This window comes from Anser cygnoides, chromosome 1 (genome assembly GCF_040182565.1).
Source record: "Anser cygnoides isolate HZ-2024a breed goose chromosome 1, Taihu_goose_T2T_genome, whole genome shotgun sequence".
Classification (NCBI taxonomy): domain Eukaryota; kingdom Metazoa; phylum Chordata; class Aves; order Anseriformes; family Anatidae; genus Anser; species Anser cygnoides.
In genome coordinates, this window is record NC_089873.1 from 119,017,680 (window position 1) to 119,038,099 (window position 20,420).

Sequence of the window (20,420 nt, forward strand, 5' to 3'; positions counted from 1 at the left end):
TGGAGACAAAACAAGAAATGTTGCTACTAGTCACCATCAGGCAGACCTAGGCTTGCGTATTTGTGGTGTATATGAAATGAATGACCTTTGGTGTGACACATGCTTAGTCATTAATGCACAAAACCCAGTCATCTACTTCTCCTACGTTACCAAACTGTTTTCATGTTCCAGAAAATAAGTATTCCTACGAAGTCATTCCTCCCAGGCTGCTCTCTCTTCCTAGATTTTATCACTTTCAACCTGGTACCAAAACTTTGAACAGCAACACAAGAAAAGCAATCATTAGAGACATATTTAATTAACCCCTAACATTTAGACTCACAGGTACAAAAGTAATCATTCCTGACGTCAAGGTTGCCAGTTACATATGGCAGCATAATGTAGGTCTGTGTGGAACAGAAAGAAATGAATGTCTGAAATGAGTAATCAAGCCAACAGTGAGAAATAGGTGCAGTAGTTTGGAAAATGAGATTAACCAGTTATCTTTTGACATAACAGTATCATTTCTGTGGGCTATTTCTCTGTCTGTGAGAGACAAAACAAATTCAACAGCCTGACGGTGACCATAACCAGAGAGGAATACGCCCTTGCTAAAAGTATTTATTTCCTCCTCTGAAGCTTATTGATGTGCTCCATGAGATTCAGATCCAATAGAGGATCAAGGGGGTTGTATCTGACGTCAGTTTCACAAAAACAGCTTGGAGAAACACTTTGATTTTATCTTCCAAAAGAAAAAAATGTTATTACAAGACCTCAAACTCCACTTTCACTCATGTGTGCAGTAACTCATATCAAAGTGTTACCAATACACATTTGATTTTTTTTAAAATTCTAACAATGTTTAAATTCCCCAGATTTCCTGATAGTAGATGTTAGTTACATATTTTTCCATGGAATTTTTCCATCAGAAAATTGTGCCTCTAGAAAGTTCAAGGTTCTATCTTTGTTCAATTTTAAAGAGGAAAAAAGCCCTAAAATCTTCATTTCAAGAAGGTTAGTTTCCTCATTTTGACCTGCAGGTATATTGCAGATTACTGTTTTCATGCTGCTAATAAATTTAAACATAAAAAAAAAAGCAAAAAAAAAAGCTGTAACTTTATTGAAACTCATACCTGGTATTTCTGACATAACCTAAAAAGGTTTTGTGCCAATGATTTAAAATTGTGAAGTTTTATTGTGCTTTGGAACAAGAAGACTCATTGGCACAGTACCATAGCATTCCCTAAGGGAATCATCCACATTAACCACAGACACAGATAAAAATTTCTCAAGAGCAATCTCTATATGTTTTGCTGACCACAGAACACATGGAGGTAAAATGTCATGCATTAGCCCATTTAATAAATGGTTTCAAGTTATTGAAAATACCAAAATTAAAACTCTAGATTCAAAATCCTGGAGCTTGGGGAGCTGCAGATGGAGAGCTGAGACCCAGCAGCTACTCGGTGTTCCACAGACAGCGCTGACGTTACAATGCAATCATCTGATGTGACAGGGATCATATGCATTCCCAAAAGCAGCTCCTCGGGCTTGCAGTCCTTGAGCAGTCATAAAAATAAAATGTCTCTTGAGACATTTCAAAGATAAGGCTGGAGAGAAAAGGGCCATGTGGTTTGCAACGCTCTTAGATAAATCCAAAGTAACCCTCTCCTCCCATGACGCACCAAGATCATCCATAAGGTATCCAGTTCTCTTCATGGCAATGGACAGCCATGCTGCTCTGCCGGAGAAAAATAGAAGGAAAGTATTTGAGGCCTTGCCACTTTTCCACAAAAATGGATGTTTTCATGAAATACGCACCTTCACCCCTACCTCAGCAGCTTCTACCCCACAGGAGGATGGCCTCCCTTCAACATCCTGTCTCTGTCAGAAGGATCACAGACACTTTATGGAAGATTTACACAGCCTCGTCAGTTTGTGCCTTGAGGGCATCTGGTGTTTAGTCACACAATCCTGTGAAGGAGGCCTATTAGGCTCCCATTCTGCCAAGTTTGCTGCAATTAGTAGCGATGCTCCCGGGATCACGCTCTGATACGGTGTTTTCTGTTCCTCTGCCTTCCCTTTCCCACTTGGGCATCCTCCTCCTGCCCTCAGCAGTGCCGAGCACCATGGCAGGGGCCATCAGGAGTGGGCAGCCCCGTGCTGCCCCACCAGAGCTGGTGGTGCTGGTGGGGCCCTGCCATGCGGCTGCCCCCGGCATCGCCCTGGCGGCGCGGCTGGTTGCAGGAGCAGGGTGCGGCAGGCAGGGCTGAGGCGTTTGATCTGAGATCAGAGGTGGGGAAGGAAGCAAGGCCTCGCTTCAGTTCCCTTGCCAGCTGGGGTGGTTCATCCCTGCTCGCACCCGCAGCGATGAAAATCGGCATTTACATAACACTGGTGGTTCACCTTGGAAGCACTCTGATGGCATGAGCGAGGCCTGTTCTGAATGAAGTCGAGGGACACCTTGTCTGCCAGAGGTGAGTTCCTCTCTTTTTTAGGATAGCAGCTCAACCCACAGTGAGGGGCTGAGGATAACACAGCACTGGGGGGCAGCACCCACTTGCCTTGGTCCTCTCTACAAGCAAAGAATCCCCTAGCCACTTAGGACTGGAAAAGTTGATTTAAAGTGGTCCCAAAGCAAATCTCTGTCATTTGCCACCTCCCACATCGCATATAAAAGAAAACCTTCAAATGTTGTTCCTTCTTTTTTTTTTTTTTAATTCATTAATTTATTTTTTTATTATTATTTTTCCAAAATCCTGGCTTCCTTACTTCTGCTATAGGGATCCTCAGAGGGCTGGGAAATGTGGGGAGCTGTGGCACTGCAAGCATCAAGTAGCAGAATCCTCAGCAATGGGAATATATTTCATGTGAAATGCTGCTTGTGTTAATATCTCTTCAGCACAAATGCCTGTAAAAACACTCAAGGGACGAACTCTCTTTGTGAAAATTTCAATATCACTGCCTCTTTCTCAGAAGGCAAGAAAGGATTCCTTTCCATAATGGGAAGGAAAAGAGTGCGACATTCTGGATATTTCTAAAGGAGAAAAATAAACTTACACTGATTCAAAAGAAGTCTTTAAAATATCAACATTGTTTGGAATGTGGTCTATATGATAAATTTGTATATACACATAGAATTATCTACATATATAGAGAGATCTGCCTCTATGCTGTGTGTAGATGTGTCTATATAGACAGATGGAGATATCCAGAGTATAAAAAGGAAGCACACAGTACAAGTGTTAGGAGACAGCATGGTATATCATAGGAGACCGGACTAAAAATCACAAACCCTGGGGTTAAAGCTTGGCTATTCCACTGAGTTTTGGTATCATCTTGCAGAAAGCACTTTATTTTCCTGTGTCTCTTTTTCACCGCTCTTCTTCATCTGCTTAAACTGTATCTCTAAGGACTCTCAATTGCCTTGTGTTTGTACAGAGCTTTTCACCATGGAGATCTCTAGGTGCTGCTACCATAATCCTCAGAGGTTCAATCCAGTTCTCTTTTAGAGGTCTGTCTGTAAATCTGGGAATGCAAAAGAGGTAAGTACATTCCCCATAGACCTAACAGCTTCCAGATTGCAAGTCTAACAGTTTCAGTTCCCTCTAATTTACAAATGACTGTGCTTTGAAATGTCAAATTTCAGAAACATTCAAGCAAAAAAATATATGCCTAGGTAAGATTTAGAAACAAGCAGCAAGCGCTTGTGCCCTTATTGATCGGAGACTTTCCCATTCTGCACCTCCGAACTAAATCAGTAAAAACTTTTTTTTAACAAGACCAAAATGAGAAGGTTCCCACGTCAAAACAGAACTATCAAGACAAGTGGGTTTTGCAGCACAGTCCCAGCCAGCAGGCTGATTTAATTGAGGCTGGTTTAAAGAACTGATAGTGGGAAGGATTTTTCATCATGACACAAGTCTTTTTGCTGGTATATCTTAGGAAAATGATTCATTAGGATTCAGCACCAGCTATTAGCTAGTTAGTATGCTTATTTAATTATCATTAAAAAGGAGAGAGAGAGTAGGAGCGTAATTGTGCAGCAAGCTCTTGCTAAGGGAGCATCAGGAACCCACTAGTCACCCACCCTCCCCACTTGTTCTGGGCAGGCAGGTAAGCTCCATCCTAGCTTTTTGGTGGAAGTGGTAATTTCCACCAGCCTTGACTGGGTGTGGATGGAGACAGCGCTCTCCCAGTTCTTCCAATGCCCATCCTCAGAAGAAAGAGCATCAGAGAAGTAGTCCTCCACCAACCGAGCCAGTTACCTAAGCAAGAGCAAGGAAGCGGTAAGGGAAAGAGATAAGAGAACGGTTCACTTATATGAGTATTTTATCTCCAGTAATGATGTGCACATTGAAAGAATTTGCACATATGCTTTATAGGTAGGATATAGAAATAAAGGGGAATTTATTTTTTCTTTAATGGATTCTTTTTCAATGCAAGGAAAGCAAAGATAATGGAGCATTTACCCAACTGCATTCTGCCCAACTGCATTCTGCCCACTACTTTATAAATCCCTTCAGGTATTTAAAATGTATGCTGTCAAAGACAGTGAAGGTAGACTGAAACTTATTTGTTTGTAAGTGTATGTGTTTTCGATAGGGGAATCAAATGTTCATTGCGATTTAGGCATGATGCTTATTAGAGCACACTAGAGTATGAAAATGTACTATCTGCAGATAAGCAGTTCAGATCTAACAACAGACAATTCATTCTGTGTATTGATTGCTCCTCTGAACATTTTCTGTGAGGAATGCATTTTCTCCATAAAATAAAGAATAAAAACCTAACAATATGTATCTTCAAAATAGTGATTGTACATCACTGGGTGGAGAACAGCATAGATCAGTGTTTCCAAGATACACAGAGGGAGAAAAATCATTTCTCTACTGGAGAGCTCTGCTCAAAGAGTCATCTGCATTTGCTTTGTGGTTTGATTGAAACATCTTAATTTCTCTTGGAGTATCTCCTAAATTATTTTTATTCAGAGTAACTGTAATATCACCAAATGATATAGGCAAAAAAGGAGATAGCATATGCCCATATCTTTGTGTGCATATAGATGAATATGCATGTTCTGAATAGTGATATATAGTGCCTTAATGTAAGAGGGGATTAGAGGTTAAGATAACACACACCGGGGGAAGAATACTACCTAATTTTCTGATACAAATGTATTCATTCTCTAAGGCCAGATATGGTGATGAAAAAAAATGCAAGAAAAAAAAAAAGCATACACACCCTGTAGCTTACCCTACCTTATGGTAGCTTCTACTATGAAGACCAAAAAGAAATCATCCAAAACTCCACTCAAGTCTCAGGCTAATTCAGAACAGTCTGCACCTGCTTATCAGGTTAAATACATGTAAAGTGTTGGTAGCAGTCCTCTGCAGAGCTTGAACTGGCTCCCTCATCTGTCTAGCTCCTACCTCCAAGCCCACTTTCAGCCATGCTGCTGGAGCCCACCTCTTGCCAAGCTTCTCTGGAGCTCCCGGGCAGCCCCTGCACCTGCTCTGCAAGGCACTGCTGGGAGCAGCTGATCAGACAGCAGCCCTGACCAGCGCAGTATTCAGTAGCTCGCTGCTTGAAATGGTTTTAAATACCCAAGGAGTGCACTCAGGGAAGTGTCCATACCCCTGTCTTGCAAGCCAGACAGGGAGCAGAGGAGCATGGCAGCAGGGTGTCACCCTGGACACCTGAGCAGCTTTCCTTCTAGCTCGGGCGGGTGCCCAGCCTGAGGCCAGGACATCCTCTCCTTTGCCGTAGGCAGGCGGAGCTTCTTGGCAGCTGAGGAAAGAGGGAAAGAGCCAAATACCAGCATGGGAGAAAGAAAGCAAACCTGTGGTAGCTTCCAAAAGAGTTTTGGAAGGTGTCGACAAACTTTGGTGAAGAATTCAAACTTTTTGCCAGAAGCAGAACCTCCCCTGTTCACGGCTGGGTGCTCCTTCCAGGCTAGCTCCCTGGTCTGCAGGCCAGCACACGTACAGTCATCCTCTCCTCTGCTGGAGCTCTTCTCAAAGGCAGCCATGAGAGCGAGACCTTTGCAGACACTTTGAGCGTGCCAGCTTGTTGTGATGGGTCTGTGTTGCACAGAAGGTTGGGCAGTAGGGGTTGGTCGCTTGGTCACTAAAGCGAGATAAGACATTTTCACTGTAATCATCCAAATCAAACACCGGACTCTGTTTGTTCAGATAATCTCCCTGCTACTGTCTCTCTTGATTAACAGCACAGCAGAGCTTGAACTGAAAGAAAACAAGACAGCATGAGAGAGAGAAGAAAGTCCTCCCCTTGCTTTTAATCTGCCTTTTCAACAACTTTGTTTCTCCACCATCATCAGCACCATTCTCCAGGCAGACACAGATCCCCTGGTCTATCCCCCACTGCCTAACTGCCCAAGTGCACTACAGCCTGGGGCAGGGGGAAAGAGCTCTCACAGTCCTCCGAAAGAGAAGGGACTGGCCAGTGCCAGAAGCCAGCACTTGTCTTGAGACATGGGCGATCGGACCCAAAAAGAAAGTTAAGCAGCATGTTGACGAAAGAACCTACCTATGAAGAGTGGAGTATAAAATAAATAAATAATAAATAAATAAATAATAAAATGACAAACTGTCTTTCAGATTAACTTTTCTGGCTTGTGACAGGGTTCCTAACAATCACATCTCACATGGAACGACTCCAGGAGACCTGGGGAATGCATCTGTGATAAACGCTCTGTCTGAAGGTCAGAAATGACCAATCTGCCACCAGGATGGGTTCTATTAGAGAAATAAATGTGAGAAGAAATGGCAAAATAGCTGGGAAAATTGGTTTTGAGGGGAAAGTTGTTACTAGAGCAAGGTTTCTCTTCCACTTTTACATCTGAATGCAAAAGTTTTTAAGCATTTTTTGAGAGGATCCTCATCTCTTAGTGTTGTTATCAGTCGATCTCAGTTTAATAGGATTTGGTGAGAACAAGGTCAGGGGTGTCCCAATAGTGGTATTCAATCCTTCAAATTGATGCTGACATACACAGCAGCTGAACATCCCCTGGTCAGATTTGTGATGGTGTGTGGAGCATGGAGGACCTTCTGACATCAAATCTTTACTAGTGCTTTGTCCTAGGGAAGTTTCACTTCCAGTATTTCCTATATTCACAATAAGGAAATTTTAAAAAATCCTCCTTGTTACTCTTAACCTTCTCCCATTTTTTGACTTTGGGCAAATGGATAACTAGACAAGAGATGCAGGGCACAGTGGAGTACCTGCCAAGAGTGCTAGCAAGCACAGTTAGAGGGCAAGTCTCCCACAGCTGAACAGCTGGTTTTAAGCCAACTCTTTCAGCATTAGTACCACACAGAGCAAAAAAATACAGTATTAAAGTCCTTTCTCAGTGACATAACAGATGTTGTTTTCAGTGTTTTCAGCTCTGTCCCTGAGCTCCCCCTGCAACTTTTCCACTGACCCTCTAGCATGACCTTTGTAAACCACTGCAACATTCTGTTCCTGTGCTTCTCTCCCCACACTCTGTGTTTGGACTGCAAGCCCTGCCTGGTAGTGAGGGTGCACCTGGTAGCACCCTTATATGCTGGGGAGATGCTAGAGACTCCATGGGACTGGTTTGGTGGACATGATTTGGTCTAATTTCTGTTCTGAGTGAACACAATCATATAATAATTAAGGTTGGAAAAGACCTCCAAGATCATCTGGTCCAACCATCCCCCTACCACCAATGTCACCCACTAAACCATGTCCCTAAGCACCACGTCCAACCTTTCATTGAACACCCCCAGGGACGGTGACTCCACCACTTCCCTGGGCAACCCATTCCAATCCCTGACTACTCTATCTGAGAAGAAAATTCTCCTAATTTCCAACCTGAAATTAAAAGCACTCATATATTTTAGGCTTTTATAAGCTTAAAATTGCCGAAGTTGAGTTTCTACAAAACTGAGCAACTACTTGCATGTGCAAGAAGGAGGACCCAGGGAACTACAGGCCTCACATCCATCCCCAAGAAGGTGATGGAGCAGCTAATCCTGGAAGCCATTTCCAGACACATGAAGGACAAGAAAATCAATAGGAGTAGTCAGCATGTATTCACCAAGGGTAAATAATGCCTGATAAACTTGAAAGACCTCTACAATTAAATGACTGGTTTTGTGGGCACCATGTCCCACAAGATCATCATAGAGAGGCTGATAAATTATGAACTACATGAGTAGACATTGAGGGGGACTGAGAACTGTCTGAAAGGTTGGGCCCATGGGGTGGTGATCGGTGGTGCAAAGTCTAGTTGGAGGTCAGTAACTGTCAGTGTTCCAAGGTGTCAATAATGAGTATGATCCTGTTCAACACCTTTATTAATGATGTGACTGATGGAGGAGACTGTACTCTTGTCAAGCTGGCTGGTGACACAAAACTGGGAGGTGTGACTGACCTCCACCACAGAGAGGTGCTGCCATCCACAGAGACCTCAACAGGCTGGAGGAATGTGCTGACAGGAACCTCCTGAAATTCAGCAAGGGGAACTGTAAAGTCCTGCACCTGGAGAGGAACAAGCCCAGGCACCAACACATGCTGGGGGCCACCCAGCTGGAAAGCGACTAGGCAGAAGAGGACCTAGTGGACACCAAATTGAACATAAGCCATCAACCTGCCCTGTGGCAAAGAAAGCTAATGGTATTCTGAGCTGCATCAAAAGAAGTGTTGCCAGCAGGTCAAGGGAGGTGATTTAAGCTGCCGGCCAGGAGCTTCTGAAGTCTCCATCTCTGTATTTTGAAGGCTACGGTATTTGGTGTGTTCAAACATCGCACAACGTTTTTACCACCAGCTTCCAGCTGGGGGTGCCAACGTGACACGTCGTTTGCTGTAAACAGTGCAACTGACAAAAATACTGCCATGTTATGTCATGTCTTGAGTTGCTCAGCTCTTTCCTTTGTGCTTTGATATTATAGCTAAGCTGATCTATTGACTAACTGGTGCTGAGAGGATAAGTTCTGCTTAGAAAACTGGAGACGGGTTGTATGATTCAGCCGTGTTTAACCATAAGATCCTTGTGAATGACCCAGCTCTAATACATCTGCTTTTCTGGAATACCAAGGCACACCTCAGTCTTCAGTGTGTTCTGTGGCTAAGTCTCTTCCTGACCTTGGAAGAGGTAGAGAAGGAGGAATAAATCATGGAGGGGAGGAAGGCAATACATCATGGCTCCTCCTACATGCTACTGACTTGTGACACCAAAAAACAGATGTGCCTGGTATTGAAATGGGGAGATTTGGCATTATCCTATTCCTCTCTTACAGAAACACCACTATGATTAACATAAACTTTTCATGATCAGGCACAGGAACATCCTGAATCTATACCTCAATGACATGAATGGGTCACTTCACATGCCTTGGAGTTATGGTCCCAGGCTCTCTGCAGATCCATTGGCCTTGCTTACTTTCATTTCCTGTTCATGAGGTTTTCTTTCCCAGTCACAGCACTGGAACCCTGTCTGTGTTGTTAAAAGACCACAGAGATTCCAGAGATAAGCTAGTAGCTGAGGAGAATGACACAGCTACAGTAAATTGGCATGTATAAGCTATTACCAAAGTTGCTTCCAGTAATTTGCAGCCATTATCACAGCACCTTAGTTCAGTCTGGGAAGTACCATTACTAATGCTAGTCCTTGGAGAAAGATAACAAAAGAGATGAGCAATTCGCCAGCTCATATCTCCTTCATCCCAAATCCACCTGTTTAAATTCATCAGAGCACTGGCAAGCAGCTTTGTGCATTCAAGCCTTTCTACTAAAGTTCAGAAGAAATTGATATAAGACTTGAAAATATAGGACTGATATTTTAACTCTGCAGTCATTATTTTGACTGATGTTTTCTGTACGTGTCCCCTGTTGAGGAAGACTCCTCTTAAGCTTCTGCATCATCTGTAGAGAAGAGATTATGATGTTATTTACTGGAAGAGGTTATAAAGATGTATATAGGAAGAATTTATACTGAGCCTCTGAATATCCTCCATTTAGGGACACTGGTGCTGGAAGAGATCATTGTTCCTCACCCACAAACCAGCTACTCATCACCACTTCCAGCCAAAGGCTCCAACCTCCCTTGGTATGCTAGCATGTGAGCCCTCTCCAGCCTTCCTTGGTCATAACAACCTGGTGTGGTGGTGTCACACTGGAAGACAGGTCAGCTCCACCACACCACTCTCTCACTCCCCCTCTGCAAGAGAATAGAGGGAGACAATATAATGAAAAAAAGACTCATGGTCTGAGATAAAGAGAGGGAGATCATTCACTAATTACTGTCATGGGCAAAACAGACTCAACATAGGGAAATTAAAATAATTTAAAGCCTATCAATAGCAGACTAGAGCCATGAGAAACTAAAAGCAAACCAAAACACCTTCCCCCCATCCACCCATTTCCAACTCCTCCCTCCGAGAGGCACAGAGGAACGGGGAGTGGGGTCTGTGGTCAGTCTATAGCATTTTGTCTCCGCTGCTCCCTCACGGTCCCTCTCTGCCCCTGCTCCACGCGGGGTCCCTCCCACGGGATGCCGTCCTGCCCGAACTGAGCCTGCGGGGGCTGCCCACAGGCAGCAGCTCTTCCAGCACTGCTCCCACACGGCTCCATACCACGGGGTCCGTCCATCCCCCAGGAGCAAACTGCTCCAGCACGGGTCCCCCACGGGCGGGCAGCTCCCCCCAGACCCCCTGCTCCTGCGTGGGCTCCTCTCCACGGGCTGCAGCTCCGGCCCGGGGCCTGCTCCTGCGGGGGCTCTCCATGGGCCGCAGCCTCCTCCAGGCCACATCCACCTGCTCCACGTGGGCTCCTCCACGGGCTGCAGCGTGGAGATCTGCTCCGTGTGGGACCCATGGGCTGCAGGGGGACAGCCTGCTCCACCAGGGGCCTCTCCCTGCACAGGCCGCAGGGGAACTGCTGCTGCCTGCCTGGAGCACCTCCTGCCCTCCTGCTGCACTCACCTGGGGGGCTGCAGGGCTGGTTCCCTCACATGTTCTCACGCTTCTTCCCCAGCTGCTGTTGCATGGCGTTGTTTCCCTTCCTTAACTTTGCTCTCCCAGAGTCCCACCCAGCGTCGCTCCCTGGCTCTGGCCAGCAGCAGGTCCCTTTTGGAGCTGTCTGGAGCTGGCTCTGGTCTGACATGGGGCAGCTGCTGGGCTCTGCCCACAGAGGCCACCCCTGCAGCCACTCATTACCAAACCCTTGCCATGTAAACCCAATATACATGAGTGTTCTTAAACCATTTTGTTTTATAAATTCAGGTTGTTTTGACCGAAGCAGGCAAAAGAAACATCTCTCCTGGCAGAGCAGATAGTGAAAAGCAGCTGGAGGAGACCCATGATGAGTCACTTCTGGATGCAAACAGAGCTGTTGGCTTATCCTGTATCAGGTTTGAATCTGTCACCATTCAGGGGAGGCATCAGTTTCAAGAGGCATCTAAACTGTGGTGAACAAGATTGAAAAAATGCTTTATCACAACCCCAGCAGCAACTAGTGGGCTAGGGCTCACATCTGAGCTTCGCTTCTGGAGTATTATGGGCCTTATACCCAGAAAACTGTAACCATTATCTTAAACCAAATAACTACTGATATCTAGTAAATTCTTTCCAACTGCTGTCTTCCAGACCCACTTCTACTATCAACAATAAACAATATAGAACTACAACCTAGCAATAAATGAACAAAGCAAAACACCATTCTGCTCTCCTGTCACAGAACCACAAGACTCCCAAGGCAAGATGGCACCTCTGGAGTCACCAAGTCCAAGCCCCTGCTCAAAGCAGGATCAACTACAGGAGGTTGTTCAGGTATGTGTCCAGTCAAGTTTCAAATATCTGCAAGGATGGAATCTCCACAGCCTGCTTGCATAAGTTGTTCCAGGGCTCAATCACCCTCTTCCAGTAAGAAAGTATTTTTTCTTATATTTAATTTCCTGTATTTCAATTTGTGCCCACTGCCCTTTGTCATTTCACTAGGCACCACTGAAAATAGCCTGGCACCTTTCTCTTTGCACTCTCCTTTCAGGTATTTATAGACCTTGATGCTATCCCCCTGGACTTTGTCTTCTCCAGTCTGAGAAGTCCAGCTCTCTTGGTCTTTCCTCATAGGAGAAATGTTCCAGTCCCTTCATCACTCTAGTGGCCCTTCGCTGGAGTCTCTCCAGTATGTCCATGTCTTTCTGGTACTGGTGACCCCAATACAGGATCTAGTACTCCAAATGTGTCTCACCAGTGCTGAGTAGAGGAGAAGGATCACCTCCCTTTACCTTCTGGTGATGAAGGATCACCTCCATTTACCTTCTGGTGATGCTCTCTGACTAATGTAGCCCAGGAGGTTGTTGGCTTTCTTTATCACAATGACACGTTGTTGACTTATGTCCAACTTGGTATTCATCGAGACTTCCAAGTGCTTTTCTGCAAATCTGTATTCTAGCCAGTTGACCCCAGCATATACTGGTGCATGAGGTTATTTCTTCCCAGGAACAAGGTTTGGCTTTTCCCTTTGTTGAACTCCATGAGGTTTCTGTCATCACATTTCTCCCTCCTTGGAGATCTTCAAAAGCCACCTGTACATGGTCCTGGGCAACCTGCTGTGGGCACCCTTGCATGAGTGGGTAGGGGGTTGGACCAGATAACCTCCAGAGGTCCCTTCCAAAATCAACCATTCTGTGATTCTGTGATTCTCCAACCTATTGACACCCCACTGAATGACAGCACACAAATATCTGGTGTGTCAGCCACTCCCCCCAGCTTTGTGTCATTGGCAAATAATCTGAAGATACCCTCTGTTCCCAGCATTCAGGTCATTAATGACAATGTTAAACAGTACCGGTGCCAGTATCAACTCCTGGGGTACCCCATTAGTGACTTCCATCCAGTTGGACTTTGTGATGTTGATCATATTCCCTCAAGCTGTTCAACTGAGTCAGTTTTCAGTCTACCACACCGATCATTTATCTACTCTGTACTTCATCAGTTTGTCAAGAGGTTATTATGGGGAACAGTGTGGAAAGCATTACCAAACCCAAGACAAACAACATCCACAGCTCTGATCTCATCCATCATGCCAGACATCTCATTACAGGTGGCTATCTGGTTAGTTAAACATGATTTCTTTGTAAGTCTGTGATGGGTACTCCTAGTCATCTGCTTGTTCTTCACAGGTCTGGAAATTTTTTCCAAGAGTATTTGTTCCATCACTTTCCCAGGGAAAGTTGTGGTGATGCTGACCAGCCTATAGTTCCATGGATCCTCCTTCTTACCCTTCCTGTAGATAAGAGTGACGTTTGCTTTCTTCCTGGTCTCAAGAACCTGATCCTATAGTCATGATCTTTCAATAAAATTGGGAGAGGCCTCACAATAACATGGGACAGATCCTTCAGCATTCTTTGTCCTGTTGGTGACGGAATACTGGGTACACAGACATGTACAGTCTTTTGTAGGCTCAGATAAAGGTGAGTTTACTGTTGATGTAGAGTGTGCCATTGCCCCTTCTGCTTTCTCAATCTTTCTCCCAGTCTTCTCCCTGTTAATCTGCCTGATGGAGAGCAAATCTGTACTCCTCAACTTGAGCACCTACTGATATCTATGTCAGAATCTGAAAATAGGATTGCAGCAGTTCTTCATATGCTTTAACCAGGGCACCCTAGATAGCTTTGGTACAGATGATGTTGCAGCCATCACAGTGGAAAGCTTGGTGAGGTCTGCCAAACCTACCTAAGTAATTCTCCAACTGTTTTATCAGGTGCAGAGCTGCATAATTGTTTAGTAATTGTGATGGATCTTGCAGAATGAAGAGGCTAGTGATAGATGATGTAGAAAGAGATAGACTTCAATTGGGCGTTTACGGTGTGTTAATGATGGAGAACAAAAAGGAGCTACTACCTTTGCTTTTTGTCACATTGATAAGTGAATCCCAGATAGATGGCCTGATTTGTTTAAGGCCCTACCGTAGGACTGTGGCAGAGCTAGAACTGTGTTCAAATTTCCTAAATCCCATTCAAGTGGTATAGTCAAAGCTCAGTGACAAACTGTTGTCAGTTTTCAAAAATATTAATGATTTCCAACACCAGATTCCTGTGAGTCCAGCATAAGGCATGTTGAAGATACCTGGTTTTCAGAACATGGGTTGCCAAGAGTTCTCAGCTGGGACATAGGAAAACTTAGCCATACAAAATTAATAGTTGCATTTAAAATTCTTGGACAAATTGCTCTTTTTTCTATAGCTGCAGAACCTTTAGTTCCACTGTATTAATATTGTTCTGTTTTTTTGTTTGTTTATGGTCTGGGGCTGCCTTAAGAAAGATAAATGAGAAAAGCACTTTGCTTCACATGCCTAGAGTGCTCTTGCCATTAGTCTGTTAATGCATACTTGAATACTAAAACAATTGACCACGTTTATCACTAAGTAGAACCTGAAGGCCACGATAAAAACAAGGAACTACAGTATTCCTGGCTGTAATGTTTAGTTGCCATGGTGATATATTTGGACAGTGAATACATTTGTTGGTCTCTCTTCCCTGCAATGTGGCACACAGAGAGAACCACGCAGTCTCTATTTGGGGGATCATTCAGCACATTTGGTGACTGCTTTGCTTGAGAAGGAACAGAGGGTTGGACCACACGTGATGCTTCAGAAAGTATTAATAAGATGGCTTCCTTGTGTTGTAGTAAAGGATCTGGGACTGATTCAGTTCCACAGCCTTCCCGTGCCCAGTTCATGTGCCACATCAGCTGGACAAGCTGCATCTCCCCACGTCCCTGTCTGCAGGATGGTGATAATGATGCTGCTCTCCCTTACCAGTGTTGCCTGTTTATTGGAGAGTGCATTGTCTCCTACTTTCTATTTACATGTGAACATTCATTCTTTTTTGGGTTCTAGCATCTATGTTGTAAGGGTGTATTAATATAAGGGCATAATCATTATAGAGCTATACTAAAATATCAATAAATGACATTTCTGCACAAGAATCTAAAAAGAATTGAAGAAAAGTGAGCAGAGGGTACAAGAAATTCTTCATTTGTTTTGACCTATGGTAGCTGAGAGTGGAAACATACTTTGGTATCTTCTTATATATGCACTCAGAGGAAGCACAACCAAAATGACAGTGTAGCTGGTATGGCTATGGGCTTAAGATAGGCCAGTAGGGATTCAGCTATTTATTTTCTAATGGTTGTTCTGTAGCTTGTGTTTGAGCTAAGACTCTCACAGGAGTCTTCAGTCTGTTGCCAGTGGGGCAGGTTTCCAATTCTTTGCAGCCATCACACAAGAAAAGAAAAAGAAAAAAATGAAGGTAGAAAAGCAGAATCAGAAACCGGTTCTGGCTCCTCAGGATGCATCGATGGCAGCTGATCTGAGAGGTACGGCTAGGACTCTCTGCATGGGCTTATTCTACAAAGGCTCACAGATGGCCTTACCCTGAGCCCACCCTTCAGCTGTGGACAAGCATCCACCCCAGACAGCTGTGCTGGCTGAGAGAGCTCCAGCTCATCAGGTCTTGACGAAGGCCGCCTTCTCTCTTCAGCAGGCAGGGTCACGCATGCTCCCTCCTTCACTCTGGGTGCAGCATGGGGACAAGCTTTGGCCACGGGCGGATGTCCCCACAGGGGAAGTGGTGGCAGCGGTCGCTCCTCTGCCAGTTGTGCCTCTCCTTCAGAGCAGCCAGCTGCAACCCCCCTTCAGTCACACTGAGTTTGTGTAAACGGTATTCCAGAGGTTCACTGTGTGCAGCAAAAGCAGGGTGCTGGCTGTAACTTCAACATTTGTCCCAGCTGGCTGCAGAGCATGCAACTGCAGTTGAAAACACCCAGGGAAAGTGTTTTGCCCAGCAATGTATTCCACCAGCATAGCCATTTTTTCAGTGAAGGCCCCTGCATGCTGCCTTGTGCTCCCCCAAAATGTCCCAATTAAAACCCATGGCCCTGCCTGCCATCTAACACGACTCACCTTGAGTAAAATCAGGGAGTGATTTAGTGATAGGTGGTGCAGGCTGGGGCAGATCCTCCTGTCCTTATTCACTGTGAATTGCGCCGTAGGCAGTTATAGTACCAGGGAAATCAATGGGATAATGAATACTAATTAGCGGCAAGTCACAGTGGGAGAATCTGGGAGAACATCTGTCCTTGCCCCAGGAGTAGGAGTTCCTCGGGTCCCTGCCATTGTCACACAGTTTGGGGACCCTCATGGTCCTGGGGAAAGCAAGATTTTGAATATTTACAAGCAGCATAGGAATTGGCCCCCAAAATCTCTTTCTCATCAGTTTCACTAAGCTCTAATTATAATGTAAATTGAAAAATTGGAAGGAATTCAGAGACGAGCAACAAATACGATTAAGGGGATTGGAGGATTGATTTATGAGGGAAGATTAAAAGACCTAAGAATTATGCAGTTTGACTAAATGATGACCGTGGGCCTGATCTTGCAAACTTTTCCCAGACATGGCTTTCCACATTAAAGAGGAAGCGTGATTTAAAAATATCTACCCTGTTCTCCAGTGAGAAATTTTGCAGATCAGTATTCCAAGCTAGGGTAGAGGGAAGCGTTAGTTTTCATCTTGCAGCAGCGAAAGCTAAAATTTCCAGTGTCAAAGATCAAGGAGTGCTTGCAATTTTTTGTTCGGGTTTATACAGGAAAAGGAAGCAGAATTTATTCACATCAGATAGAAACAGGGGGGAACATGGAGATGTGAGATCTGTCGGTGATCAGCATAAGAGAAGTGATAGAAAAATGATGCTTTTCACTTGGAAGACTATTAAATGCCGTTTTAAATTTGTAGATGTAAAACATAAATCATTACACACACACAAGAAGTCAAAAGTCTGAAACTCATGGATCGCACTTTTGCGTGGATGATACACAGCATTTGAATGTTTTGAGGATGCATTTAAACTCAGGAAAACATTACTGAGATACATAGATATCACAGGACCAAGTACACAGCGTGACAGAAGAAGGCAACAGGAAAATGGGAGATGCAGCACCACAACGGGAAAATGAAAGATGCAACAGCAAGCGTGTGACTGTCCTCTCGCTCTGTGGCTTGGCTGCCTCCAAGCTATGGGGCTCTGCTGCAGCAAAGCCAGCCTCCAGGCATCATGCTTCTTGGAGGGATCGTCCTGCTCATGGTCCTTTTCCCTGGCTGGCATTGGTGCCTGGCTGGGTTTCCAGGTAAAGCAGATTTAAGAGGGTAAACTGGCAGAAAACTCTTTCATTCTGGTGGAACTGTATGTATGCTAGTCTCCCTCCAGCTCATCGCTGGCTTGGCCAAGCATTGGTGCTGGCACAGGAGGAACGATGGTGGGACTGGAGAGTCAGCCTGGGGAAGGCACGGGCTGGCAGCACGCGTCTTCTGGAAGCAGCCAGCTAATAAGATTTCAGAGCAGGCAATGTGCTGTGCTACCGTATGTGCTTCTTCGTTGCTTGCTCAGAGGTGATGTGGACTAAACAGCGCTGGGAGGGTTCTTTTCAGCTTGGTGTTCAGGGAAGTGAGGGGCAACACAGCACATTTGGGTGATCTTTCATAGTCCAGCACTGATGGAAGCAAATGTGAATGAAACCTGACCTCCCACGTACAGGCTTCAGTGAACAGCCATAGCACGTGTGCGGAGGGATTCAGGGTGGACATGGATTCAGTACAGGAGCAGGAAAACTGAAAAAATAACAGAGGCTTTAATGGCCTCTATCCACCAAACTAGGGCTAAATCAGCATCACTTAGTCTCTGATGCTTCCCATTCATGTTGTGCATCTATAGTTCATGATAAAGCCTATTGTCCCAGACCTGTTTCTTACAATTCTGGGGTCATTCTGCCTCAGATCTTGAATAGCTGAAGAAAAAAATAAGCGTTGAGCGAACAGTTAACATGCTGAAGTATCAAATAAAATCCAGGATGAGGGGAAACAGATCCGTTAGATCATGACTAACACAAGAATATTCATGCAGAAAATAAAAACTCCCTTGCTTTCAGCCCACCAGCCCAGGGTAAATAGAGCTGAGTAACACTAGCAATGAAATAAATAATTTCATGAAAAAAAAATAAAAATAATTATTTAAACTCCTTGAGAATTTGTCATAATTGGCCATTAGTTTTTCCTAGAGAAAAAAAATAGTAATATTTTCTTTAATGTCAGATTGAAATGTTTTACTTGCTGAAAACTATCCAACCTTCTTTTTGTTATACTCTAGAAACAGCAGAACTTTCTTTTTTTTTTTTTCCCAAAACAAAATCAAACCAGTATTGTTTAAAGTAAAAAGTCTTAAAAGTGTCAGATGAATCAGAATCAAAAGCAATACTGAATCAAAGAGGAATCAAATCAGAATCAACAACAGTATTTGGATTGATCGAAATGTAGTATAATGGCTTATTCAGTAATCAAAAAAAAAAAAAAAAGCACTAACTTTTTTTTTTTCCCCTATCCATCCATCTCTAAAATCCATCACTCATCAAGCTCCTGCCTTGGGGCACTAACCTCCCTGCTGTGCCAGAGCCTGGCTTGGACACAGGCTCAATGCATGACATGGATGTCATGGCAGCTCTGCAAAATAGGATTCAAGTAAGTCAGGTCTCTGATCTAGGTCCAGTAACTGAAAAAACTCACAGTACAAGTACTGAAACCGAACCTGGCCTGGAAATATTTGTCTGTGTGAGCCCAAGTTGCAGTGGGAGGTGATGATGGAACAGGATGCTGACATGAATGCAACATCCTCAGAGGCATCAGTGTGCTGCCCTAAACAGCCACACCACTGTGCCCACACAACACAGCGGAGAGAGACTGCATATGAGAGACGCAGACACCAGCAATATAACAGAGCTGACCACCTTGATTACCTGCTGTACCAGCGCCGGGGGAGGCAGTTCCCAGCATTTCCAGGAATGACCTTGCTGGTTCAGCAGGTTCAGGTTTAGACCAGCATGCAGCACAGAAACAAATGCCCTGCCTTTGTCAATGGGCCTGGAGCAAAAAAAGAAAAAAAAAAACAACTCACTATCTTTCCAAAAAACTCGTAGCTGCTTATCTGAAACAGTTCACGACAGCGAAAGAGCTGGATGACTATGTCATGCAATGCTGCATTGTGATTTTTTTGGAAGGCAGGCATGATTTCACCGAGGCAAGCAAGGGAAGGGTGAGTCAGCAGAAGATTTCATAAGAGCCCTCGGCAGCTGGCTCCAACGTGGTGGCCAAAAGGGAGGCACGCGAGGTGGGCTGGCTGGGCGCAGCCACGGCCCCAACCTCATGTAAGACACAGACAAGTCTGCAATGGCAACATGGAGAGAAAAAACAGCTGGGGAAAACTGCTGAGGGAGAGAAGGCTCTTGGAAATGAGTCAACATTTCAGGACAAAGACCCTAAAAGCCTCTGCAAGCCAGGATAGGTCCCTGGTGGTCTCCCTGCTCCATCCCACGGCTGCCCCCTCTTGCATCTCTGACTTCCACAAAACCTCCTCTTGAGGAAGAGGAGGAGGAAGAGAGGCAGGAAGGCTCTGGCAGGCCTGGGGGTTGCTGTCTTCCTTCTCAGCCCCACTTTCACAGAAGCCTGGGTGGAGGGGCCCACCTATAACCCACAAAACAGGGGAGGCTGCCTGCCCATGCCAGTATTTCTCCACTCGCCACAGTGCCTGGGCTGGGGCCAGCTGCTCCATAGCTGCATGAGAGCAACTCCACAGCAGCCACGTCCAAGCCCCAGAGTTGCTGAGACAGTCTCTCTGCAGCCACGTGCAGGATTTCCAACCAGGAACCTGGTGGAGCTGCAGGGAGTGGTGCTGCAGCACGTGAAAAATCAGAAATAAAATGCAAAGAGCTCACGTGCTGGGGCCAGCAAGGAGTGGGCTAGCTCTACAGCACCCAAACAAGGAGCGGGTTGGTGTCCTTCCTCCCCACCAGGGTCGTAAGGGCTTCCTCCCTTCCTCTGCACCCACACTGCACGTGGCCTGTAAGGAGCAAGGAAAAAAGTCAGGGAGAAACCGGCAGGGACTTTTGTTGTGGGCACTGGAACAGCACCCGCAGTTGCATGTAAGGAGCTGATGAGTCAGCTGTGGAAGGAGGAACAGAGAGGCACAGCCTTTACACACTATTACCATCGGCATAAATATTGGACCAAGATGTCTTCTATCCCACACCTGAACCAAACCTGAGCAATGCTTAAGCACAACTCAAAATACTCAGGAAATGGGGGAATGTGAAAACAACCTCTGGGTCAGTGAAGGAAGTGTTGAATAAGAGATGGGGACAATGAGCAAGAAAAAAAAAAAAAGAGGATTCAAGAAAACCCTAATTTTTTGCAACTTTTTAAATCAACTATTATTTTTATTGCAATCGATGCTTTCAAGTATATTTTGCCATGTGAACTCCTGTAGGCTCTGATGTCCTAATGTCCTAGTCTGATATTGCTGTTGCGGTTGATATTTGCTTTCGTTATTCCTGCACAGGTTCACACACAC

The 20,420-nt window shown here is 44.9% G+C and overlaps 1 long non-coding RNA gene across 1 annotated transcript; it reads left to right on the top strand.

The window, feature by feature from the left end:
• The first annotated feature begins 2,130 nt into the window (after positions 1–2,130).
• On the top strand, positions 2,131–7,157 carry LOC106036067 (uncharacterized). The gene is made up of 3 exons (XR_001207081.3): positions 2,131–2,456; positions 3,421–3,524; positions 6,209–7,157. It is a non-coding gene; the product is annotated as an uncharacterized lncRNA (long non-coding RNA).
• The last annotated feature ends 13,263 nt before the right edge of the window (positions 7,158–20,420 follow it).